Source organism: Adiantum capillus-veneris, chromosome 7, assembly GCF_014529385.1.
Source record: "Adiantum capillus-veneris isolate H3 chromosome 7, ASM1452938v2, whole genome shotgun sequence".
NCBI classification, from domain to species: domain Eukaryota; kingdom Viridiplantae; phylum Streptophyta; class Polypodiopsida; order Polypodiales; family Pteridaceae; genus Adiantum; species Adiantum capillus-veneris.
Genome location: NC_140937.1, coordinates 125,388,407 through 125,400,126, shown reverse-complemented (window position 1 = coordinate 125,400,126; position 11,720 = coordinate 125,388,407). Strand labels below are relative to the sequence as shown.

The following is an 11,720-nucleotide window of genomic DNA, read 5'->3' as shown; positions in this document are numbered from 1 at the left end:
AACAGAAGGGTATTTAACGTTCTTGAAACTTACAAAAATATATATACAGAAGGGCATTATTTTTTCAAATTTGAAAAAAACTTACAACCTTTAAAAGACAAGGGTACATTATATTCTTAACAAAATTCACAGATAAGAGGTTTTACAAACATGACTTGAACGTACGTGATATGGTAGTTTTACACATAGTGAACCCCCCGGGTGTGTGTGTGTGTGTGTGTGTGTGTGCGCCTTTAGGAGAGAGTGAGAGGGATGACTAATAGTTGCGGCCTATTCTGAGGAAGACACGTCGAGACTCGAGATGCACAGTTTTTGAGTTTAAACTTGAAAAACTTTCTCTCTCTCTCTCTCTCTCTCTCTCTCGTTGGGCCTTTTAACAGCCTGATAATCCACACAGCTACCGTTGCATGCAACTCGACGCAAGTCTCGCCTCTCTTTAGTCCAATGTTCGAGAAAAATGTGTCTCAGCTTATTATCGTGTCTTTTTCAATTTCTAAAATGCCGGCTAAGAGCAAGGGAAAAAGGATAAATTCCGCCCCAAAATAGAGAAAAATAGTATGGAAAAATAACCTAAATTTCTAAAATTTCCTCTTTGCAAATTCAAGGAAAGGAATTTTGTGTGCTTCAAAAAATGATACCGAACACTGGCCGAGTCCCAGTTTCAAGCCGCCGCCTCTTGTACTCTCCGCTCTACTGCCATGCACAGCTTTGTCAACGCCCCTAGCTTGGCTGTTGATCATTGGCACATGAACCTTATAAGCTCCACTGCCAGAAGCCGCGCGACAACAGAAGGAGAAGCATGAGTAGGCAAAGAGACATAGAGAGAGAGAGCACGCTTGTTGTTCAAGGGATCGAGGGCCATGAGCAAGGTAGATGTGGTAGACTGCGTAGGAGTTCTGCTACGAAAGTTGGGATGGGAGGGGCTGAGCAGAGCAGATCGGGCTGATTAATGGGGGATTGGGGGCCACGAGAGGTCAAGAACAGATCAGCTCCATCAGCAGCTTGGTGAGGCTGGCTATGGTTCAGAGTCCCACTGCTGTATGATAAACACAACAAAGTTCGAAATGCTGCTACCGATTGCGGCAAGAGCAAATCTTCTACCACTTTTACTTTTGTCCGCTCTAAAAGTTCCTGATCGTCTTGGCATGGCATGCACACCCCTGAGTTCGCAATGACAACTTTCTGGAGTCTCTGTGGGAAGAGATGTGCAAGACGGAAATCTACAAACCCATCGTAGCTTGTGCGGCCTATGATACTATACGAAGGTACATTCATGGTTTCCATGGCCTTCGCGATCATCTCAGCTTGAAATATCTCAGACCGACTGCAACTTCCTTACTTGTGGATTTACCAAAGAAGATGAGATAAGGGACAAAAACTCGGAAGTTCCTCTGTAGTGGCTTCACCTGTTCACACCATTGCCATATTAATGCACTGGTAGCAAAGCCATGTTTCAAAACAATGGCAGGCTTATTCTGGTCGGCTAACGTTTTGGCTGTAGAGGGCTTGCACCAGCACGCCATGGTTGTTGCTGGGTCCACCTGGAAACATAAGTGCTGCAAGACGCAGCTACGGAAGAAGTAATCGAGCCGCCTATCATGCAAATGCGCCAGGCTGAAGCCAAAGCAGGGAGCGGAAGAAGCTCTGGCTATGGCGGCTTCCTTGAGCAAGATGATCAAGGAGGTGTGTGCGAGTGGAGAGAGCGGTAGTTGGCAGCCCACTTCAGCCGCAATCCAATGGAGGCAAGCCAGCTTGGAGAATTTGGCAAGCCACGATGGCATACTGTGATTGTGTGTGTGTGTGTGTGTGTGTGTGAGAGAGAGAGTGAGAGAGAGAGAGAGAGAGATGTTGCCGCTCATAGGTGTGTGGGCCATGGCATTGGCAAGCTCCAAGCACCCGCACAAAGATCTCATCCAACCTCTTGCCCTACGCCTCCACCATGATGACCATGCTTAAGAAGAACTGAAGCAGAGAAGGCTAAGGGGGGAGAGAGAGATTTGACTTTTGCAGGTTACAGCTTCGACAGGTCTGGCACCACTCGCTCCTTTGCTTTGCATTCAATTCAAGAGCGCAGCCGCCTCCATGCGACACGTGTAAAGGTGACCGGATCTCTCTCTCTCTCTCTCATTGTCACCAAGCTGCAGGCTCCTCTCTCTCTCTTTCGCTCACTTTTGGCATTTTTGGCTTCATCTTGCAGCTTGCGCCACGTGTAAAGAGCACTCCCCTCCCCCATATTATGTTAAATAGATATGCGATGTTCACACCAAGAGCAAAAGATAGAGACAGAAAGAGACATGATGGTAATTTGTTTTACTTGCTGAACCTTATGAGCTTTTTTAGCTTCTTGATTCTAAGAGTGGCCACTTGGCATGATTTTGACCATTGCCCTTGGCTTCAATTGCACAACGAGCAGTGTCTGATTCAAAGCAAAAATATTTATTGTGAGGGTTAAGGAATTAACACTACAGTTGAAAGGAAAAGGCATGCGCTCGTAGGGCTGTCGGCGCTTGCAAGGCCTTTTCCAGCTCGTAGGTTGGCCTTGCGCTGAAAAAAGAGAAGCGGGGACCTGCAAGGAGGAGGATTGGGACGGACTGCAAGGAGGAGGGCGAGCATGCAAAGGACAAGCGAGGATTGGGGGAATTGTCAGGAGGAGGATTGCAAAGAGATTGTTGAGCTTAGGAGGAGGTAAAGAGTTTCCTTTTCCCAAAAGGACAACAGAGAGATTATCTTAATGAAAAGCATCAAGTTTTAAGATACCAAATCGAACTGAATGGAGCTGCTGTGACGTGGTAGGATTTTTTCAAACTTTGCTAACGTGGTAGACAATACAGACGTCCAAAAACTACACCGATTGCTGACGTGGCATCGTGTATAGATTTTCCCAATTTTTGGTGTGATTGCGGTGCCAGCTTTTGAGCTAGATGCTTTTGATGCAATAGATTTTGAAAGCCTAGAGTTGCTGGAAGCGCCGAACAAACAAGATCTTGTGACTTTGTACTTTGATCAAGCATTAATACAAGAAGAAACACCGCAGGGGGTGCCAGACTTTGGGGTCAATATCTCTGGGCATGGAACTATGGCATGCCGTCTTGCCTCTAATTAATTGTGATTAATTCTATTTTCAGTTTTCTCTCCCTTGTGTCGTGCGAGAATCTTGACTAGGGGTGTCCAAGTCCACACTCATTGGATGACGATACCCCTAACGACGTCTATGGAATCCCCTTATTAGTTGCCTCGATTCTAATGAATGACACCACCAACTTCTGTGGAATCCCCTTACAACTGATGTTGGGGCCTATAGGACCCACCTTGCCAGCCACCACCTCTGGTACATTGTGTTTTTCGGATGCATGCGATTTTGCCCAAGTAGTCAAAATTGCTTTAAACTAGTCGAAAGGAGATGATAAGCTTGGTGGAGGTGCTACCAGAGCGCTCAAAACCACTACACTTGTCCGTCTAATTTGGATAGGTTTGAGACCCATCATCTCTTCGACTGCAGCTATGTTTTGAACAGAAATTGGAAGGGGTCTATAGGACCCACCTTGCCTCCATCACGTCTGGTACATTGTATTTTTTTAATGAATGCAACATTGCACAAGTGGTTGACATTACTAGAGCGCTCAAAACCACTACACTCACGTGCCTCATTTGGACAGGTATGACACACATCACCTCTTTGGTAGCAACAACTACGTTGTGAACAGAAGACGATTGCTAATGATCGAGATATGTAAACTTTGCAATTTATAAGATGGCTCGTGGCACCAATGTGCTTCACTAGGTTCCAGTGGCTTTTGAAGTGAGAACTCAACACTATAATAAACCCTACACCGTTTATGACATACAATATAAAGTTTTCTGTGTTTCTCTTTAAGCCTAATTAATATCCCGTACCTTTTGTATTTGTCTTGACTCTTGTTTTGTGTCTGACAGAGAGGACATATATTTACAATAGTGGACATTTTGACTGCACAAGCATGACTCTAGTTTGACAACATTGCAAGTTACACTATATTTGTATCCAATTCTCTATGCCTATTAGTTTGATTGGTGCAGCAGGTAAATGCTACGAGACAGGGCACGACTTTTGTTTCTTATAGTTTTTGGAGAGACCACAGTGCCAACTCTCCACCATACTTTTGTATGGCACTTCTGCATGACATGCATTCTATATTTAGCATTTTTACTTTGTGTCTAAGTACAAAACAAAATGTTTAACTATTCACATTGGTCTTATGTAGCTTGATTCAAACATTGTTCTCCGGCTTGCACAATTGGACGACATTCGTACACGATTACTAGGTCAGTAATGCATTTCAATTTTTAGTCTATTGATGCTTTCTGTCTTTTCTGATTTTGTCAATGCTTCCTTAAGTTTAGTTTAACCACATGTTTTTCTCACTAGTGCATGCTTGATGGTGGCTGAAAGCATGAAAAGGTGGTCAGGTTTTGGGGCAAAATTGGTGGATCACTTTGGTAATTTCATATTGTGTGAGGGTCTAGTCTAAGTCAATTAGAAGGTACCAAGATTTGAAAACATCACTGCAAGATTTCATTTTTAAATGCAAGCATGCAACAAAAGTAATATGCTCAGTGCCGGCACGCACCAAGGTCACGTTGCGTGCTTTTGGAGCTCACTTTTAGTTGTGCTCTGCCATTAGTGTCACGAGATTGCTAACAATCATTACTTCCTCAAGGTAGCTCTCTCTCTCTCTCTCTCTCTCTCTCTCTCTCTCTCTCTCTCTCTCTCTCTCTCTCTCTCTCTCTCTCTCTCTCTCTCTCTCTCTCTCTCTCTCTCTCTCGCTAATGCTTGCTCATCTCTCTTGGGTCAGATTTCCTTGCAGTTCTAGACTGTTGAAATGCTGGATTTTCTTCTCTCTCTCTCTCTCTCTCTCTCTCTCTCTCTCTCTCTCTCTCTCTGGATTGTATTCATTGTTGGATGAGATTTGATAGTTTTTTGATTGGGACACTAGAAATGAAGACACCACCGCGAAAGTGCACCTTACCAAATAAATCACCGGTTGAGGTGTCATCCACCAGCTTGCATTCCAGCAGTAGCAAACGGCCCAAGAGTGGTGCAAGTTTGTCGTCAAAGGACACCTTACTTGCCTATGATAAGAGCAACGGTAATCACCCATTCCTTTTATAAATCTCTTAAATTGATACTTTTTGGTTAAAAAATTAGATGTTAAAGGTTTGCAACTGTTTTTCCCATGTCCACATTTCATTAGTTTTATTACATTGAATGCATAGTTTTACATGGCGGTGGAATTTTTTTGACTAATCCCGTTCCCTCTGAATTTTTGTGCTCAATAGTAGCATCTTGGAAGGCTCAATATCCCAAGCACACCTGATTTTGCTTTACCTGACATGAGCTACACAAGGAGTACGGTCTCAGTTTGGAAGGCAAGGTGTACCAACATTTGTCTTATGAGGATGTGACAGATGAAGATTGGGTGGCAGTCTTCACAAAGAAAAGGGAGAAGGGTGTCAGGATCTTCTTGCATATGGTGCGGCCTGAATATGCAGAAGAATGTAGGTTATTGTTTCACAAAGTATATCAATCCATACCAACCAACAAAGAAATCACACACAAGTTTTCAACCTTGTTTGTATATGAGAGATGCCCAGCTGCCATGCAAAGTCCAACGGGTCAGCGGAAGGTTACATGGGCTTTTTTTGGTGAACAGGTCCTAAATCACTACAAGAAGCTCTCGGGCGAGATGGACCAAACGCTCAAGAATTGGACTGAGTGCATGAGAATGGTCAGCATGTGACACGGACCACACAATCCACTCCAAAGGCTCTCATTGACCGTTGGGGGATAACTTCTATTTCCTGCAGTTTGGGCCTTCACTCGTTTTTGAATTGCAGCTCTGTTAATCTCCAAATCCTGGCGGAAGTGGATTAGATGTTGGCTGCAAGAAAGAGTACACTGGAGAGTGTGAAAAGCACACTAAATGCAGCCCAAGTGCAACTACAAGAGAAAAGTCAGAGCATGTGGAAGATGGAGGGAACATCTTCAGCTGGAGCAGTGCTTCAAGGGAAATTGATCGAGCTTCAAACAGTGAAAGCCAGCATGGAGAGAGGAGCATGTGGTGCATCTGATTTTGAGCTGATGGTAATTGATGCAAAGATCATTGCTCTCTCAAGTGCATTGATAGCTCTAGGGTCTGATGCAAGCAACTCAAAAGATTAGAGACGACGTTGACCGTATAGAGGTATGCAATGTAAAACTAAACCTTGCATTTAGGTTTTTAAGTGCAATGTAAGTACCATGTGAACTTTCTAAGTAGTTCATAGAGTTTTGGGATATTACTTGACAAGTACAACTCTCAAGATTCAACACCTGACTCTGATTATGTTTTGCATGGTACTTTTCACAAGTCCCAATGGAGTTTTTTGGTACTTAACAAGGCACAAGTAGATAGAACTACACAAACTCCACCATTTAAACAAGGATTAAATATGTCATGATACTTTATATAAGTACCAATGAATTCGTATGGGTGCTTCACAAAGCCTAAGGATGGTAAAAACCAAGCAGAACTCTCAGATTCCACCATGTGATTTTGATTTTATACACCATGGTACTTTTTGTAGTTACGAATGAGGCATTGTTGGTACTGCGTTGAGCTTATAAATGGTTGCAAATAGGTAGAACTCTCAAAATCCAACATCTAAGGTAGATTGAGTAGACCATGGTACTTTTTGTAAGTACCAATGCAAGTTTATTGACCAGTGGTTCACAAATTTTAGTGATGGACTAGGATTAAAGGTACTTTGTGAAGGTACTTTGTGTAGCTTTTTATATGGTAGTTCAAATTCAAGATACAACCAAGAGTACCCACATAGACACTTTTGTACATATTGTTGTATTACTTGGTAGAGTTTATAGTACCTATCATAGGTACATTGACAAAATATATGCCTTTATCTTTCAAGGTACCTTTCATAGGTCGGTATTTTGAAAGTACCTATGCTATGTTTCCAAAGTACCATGCATGTGTTTGTACATTTGTGAAAGTACATGTCTTTTTTTTCCTAAGTACCATGTATTGTTTGTACCATGGGAACGTACATATGCCTTTGTTGCAAAGTGCCTTTCATATGTGCTTGGTAAGTTCTTATGATTAATGCTCTAAGCTTGTCCTTGGTACTCTCATAGGTACTTAGAGTGTATCCTTGGTACTTTTTTGACATGGACTAATATTTACTTGTCAAGTGTGGTGCAAAAAGAACTAATTGAGCTGGCAACATCAGAAGCTACATGTGCTGCTCAAGTCACATTTTGTGAGAGCTTGCTGGATCAAGTGAAGAGAGGTGACTCAATGTTGCTACAACTGACAGCTGGCGAGCATGGAAGTCACCAACATGCCAAAGTGATTGTTCCAGAAGCATGTGCTGCATGCGGTTTAGGTTTTGTGGCTTCCAAAGTAGTGTGTGTGTATACACTAGCGTGTGCCGATGCATACCATGCTTTGTATTTTGCTGGATGGGCTGGGCAGGGAAAGAATGTGCCAACCTTTCCTGTAAGCAGAGTATTCCAGAATCGGCAAAGTCGATACGTGTGCATAATGGTTGGTTTTCCATGTCTATCAAGATTAATAGAGTTTGTTAAGAATGTAAGAAATTTTTTTGCTTACACAAGCTACAACTTCTGTGGTGTAGTTGCAGGTTCCAGTCATATGCCATATGTGGCAACATTACCAGCTGAGGTGCCAAACCTAAATGTTGATCCAACTCCGGACGCCCACACCATAGACACATACATGCAATTTGATGATCAATCAACTCCAGGTGGCAGGGAAGGCTCATCCTTGGCAAGTGACAAAACTCTGGCTTGCGAGAAAGGCTCACATGTGGCAATTGACAGAACCCCAGCTGCTGAGGTGGATCCCTCTCAACAGACAATAGGTGAACCAAAACCAAAGGAAACTGAACCAATGGAAGATGCTGATGTTAAGATGACAGATGTTTTTGCGCAAGAGGGAGTGGAAGCGGTGCAACACATGGTTCATGGTGATGCAGATCCACATTCTTTTGTCCTCCTTAGTGATATGGTGAAGAAGTCAAGGAAGCAAAAGAAAAATGATGATGGTAAGTTGTTTTGGCTATTTAGGACTTGGCTTCCTATAGGCATTGGATGAGTTTTATGTGTCTCTTTATGGTGCAGCTGGACAGTCCAAAAATATGCGAGCATCAGAGACGAACCGCTCAAAGCAGCAAAGTAACAAGGCTAAGGAAGAGAATGATGGTGATACCTCTTTTACTCATGGCTTGTTCAGGAAAAGCATCTCAGCACGTAGAGGAAGATTGTAGGGTCAACCTCATTGATAGTTTTATCTCTATAGCTCATGTTCATGCTCATCAACATGTAAGTCGCTTGGGTGTTGGTTTTAGGTGGAGATGGAAAATCGATGAGCGAGGAAGTTCCAAAGTCGCCGCCTCCTGCAAAGAAGTCCCCCAAAAAAAGTACTCCCCTCCAACATCCCAGTATTATTTCCCACCCCCCAAAGCCTCATGTTTGCAAAAAACTATGACATTGAAGACACTTCGTGTCTGCACCCTCTTGTAATGACAGAATCTTTGATTCTTGCGTTTTGAATAGAAATGAGAATTTTATGTTGGCCTCCATTTCTCTATCTCTCAATTTATTGCAATCATCACTCTTGTTTTGGTTAAAAAGTGCTTAGTCTACTCCTTGAAGTATGTAAAACCCATGTCTTTTACAGAGATACCAAAAGAAAAGGGGACTCTCAAATTGCCTGCCGAAGAAAAAATAATTATCAGAGATCCACCCCCCTATATTCCAAAAACCATTACATCGCTGCCATTTGATATCCCCTCACGATCAACATTAGTGTTTGATCTTAACGGTGTCCTCTGTACTTCATGGATTGAAGATCCTGATTACAAGGATGCTCAACCACCTGATCTTGAAACTGCTAGGTTTGACCTCATCAACAAAAAGAATGACAGGTTTGACTGAGGCTTTGAAGTATTTTTGCCGTACGTATGATTTGTTCATGCCCACAGAGCGGGAATTGTTTTTCTTCAGGTACCTCTTTGTTCCCAAGGATGCAAAACAGTTCTTAGCTTGGGCCGTGGGTTGGGAAAATATTTACAACTGGAGTTCAACAATGCTGAACAGAGTGGACAGAATAATCAAGGCAGCTTTTGGGGGGCTTTGTGACTACTTCAACGGATGGGCTAGACAACAGTTATGTGATGTAGCCACATTCAAAATGGTAGGTGGAAAACCAGTCTTTTCTAAGAATCTGTGAAATTTCTACGGGTGGTTCCACGATACGGTACGAGAAATGTGCTATTGGTCGACAATAGTCTTTATAAATGCCATTATAATTTTCCTGGTTTCTACATCATTGTGCTTGGCCTAGAGGATCGAAGTATTGAATTATTGTCTAGGGATTTGCAAGAGGTTCTTGCCAAGTGGCATGATGCTACGGATCGGTCAACCGAAGCTTTCACCTTCAATGTGAAGCCTACATTGGAGGACAACTATGTTAAAGCTGCACTCAAGCGAGGTGGAAAGACAACCAGTCATAGAGAATACTGACGAGGACACATTTGATGCCAATGAAATTTTAGCCCTACTATCTCATCTTTAAAAAGATCATGTAATTTTAGGAAGCCAAGCTTTGTAGAAAACCCTTGTATTGCCATGTTTTGTCATTACAGCTTAACGCTCTCTTCTAACCCATGTATATGCCTAGTTCCCCTGAGGGATGGTTTTTTGGATAACATTTTGAATGCCTCTATACTGAGTGATTAACATGTAACTTATTGGCAACACAAAAGTTGAATTGATAGTTATTCCATTATGTCACTTTAACATGCTTTGGACTCTAGTTTTTGTGCTTTGGACTCTAGTTTTTGTGCTTTGGACTCAATTTATGTTGTGGGTAGTGTGCGTGTTTGGATGTGGCTGTGGATGTTGCCAGACACGTAAATTAAGTGTTTTTGAGGCCATGTTGTGTAGTCATTAGAGACCTCTTGTCATTACAATCATGTGTTGTAGCATTCTAGCACTAGAAAGTAACAATACAAGTACAAAACAAGGTACTTGGTGTACCTGATGTGCAGGCAAGTATTTTAAAAGGGAACTTTCAAAACACCCACAATGGTAGTTTAGGGTACCCTATCTGCAAATAGATACATGTGAAGAATGATGGGAGACTAACAACAATGGTACTTAAAGTAACTAATTTAGAGATATGTTCCATGCATGCTACTTCAAGTACCAAATCTGCACACTTCTACATTGTAGAACATGCACTAAAAACTATCATTGTTACTTTGAGACTACCTGGATACCCCCTTTAAGTACCTGAACAAGCAGTCAGATGCTTGAAACCTGAACTGTAGTAAGTATTAAATTACTTTGAAGTACACATGTTGGTACAATAAATAGGAGATAGACAGTTTGTTGTCAACACACCACATCATGTGAGAAGTGGCGATGGGAGAGAGAAACACACCACACATGGACTATAGAAAGAGAAAAGAAAACCAGGAGGCTACATTTGTGATTAGGTGTTTTGGGAGGACTGAGGTGCAACAAACAAAAATTGCAGCAAAACAATTGTTTATTAGGCTCAAGGATACAAAGACCTACAAAACCGTTGGCATGCTTTGTACACATTTTTGTAAACCTCTGGAGATAATATGTGGATCTCCATGCAAGGGTTCCAAAGGTATCTAGATGGATCGAACCAAGTGCGATGCCAATAACACTTTTGGCTGGTCAGGAGGTATGTAATAAACATCCTTGGTACCATTGACTAGCTCATAGTAGTAGCCCTCAACCAAATAGGAATTCGGAAAAATGAAGTTGTCCCAATATCTCTTAGAGCTCGTTTTGTTTTGTATTTCTCCTTTGAGCACCTCAAGAGGTAGAAATCTGCTCCGTCTTCGTTCGTATTTGTGGCAAAGTTGTCACCTACACGCAGAGCATCACTAATGGCATCATCATGTCCACCATACATAGGCAAATCTGATCCTTCATCGTCACTTAACTAATCACTTTCTTCGTCACTGATGTCCAAGGGTTTGATGGCGATATACTGCCAATTTTCGACATGTGTGTTGTTAAGGCATCGCCTCCAACGTTGTGACATACAAAACTGACAAAAACATGAGAGAGCTCTGTAGCAAAGTGCACACTTGTCAATCCTAGAGTTTCCATTCACACAATGCAAAGACCGTGACCCTTCCACTTGCTTGCAGTTCCATTTTCTCTCCCTCATCACATCTGCCGCTTCGACGTCCCAAAAAATTTGAGTCATCTCTGACTGGGTGTTTTCATCATAAAATTTATGTTTCAAGAAACTAACCACATCCTTGGTACACTTCATGTGCCATGCATTAGGTCTCAATTGCTCATACGTCAGAGCCTTTTTGACAATTGCACCGGCCCCATCATGCTCTCCTTTGCCATGGCCCGATGCAAAGGAACTCCATAGCATCTCAATGCCAGTCAAAGAGTAGTACCTAGATCAATGACACGTCTCAAAGGCTAGGAGAAAACAAGAAGCTGGATCTCATGTTCAAGAGATCAGAGAAGCTAGAATACCTTGACTCGAAGAAAAATGGCCTGGATGCCTTGAATTGAGCAACACACCCGTCTGACCAGACCTAGTGCCGCTTCAAGGAGTTGAGTCCTTGCTCTTGTAGCCACACACTATGCAACTGCATGC

At 42.5% G+C, this 11,720-nt stretch overlaps 1 pseudogene; it reads right to left on the bottom strand.

Moving 5' to 3' along the window:
- Positions 1–447: 447 nt before the first annotated feature.
- Positions 448–1,877, bottom strand: LOC147454572 (uncharacterized; annotated as a pseudogene).
- Positions 1,878–11,720: the final 9,843 nt, after the last annotated feature.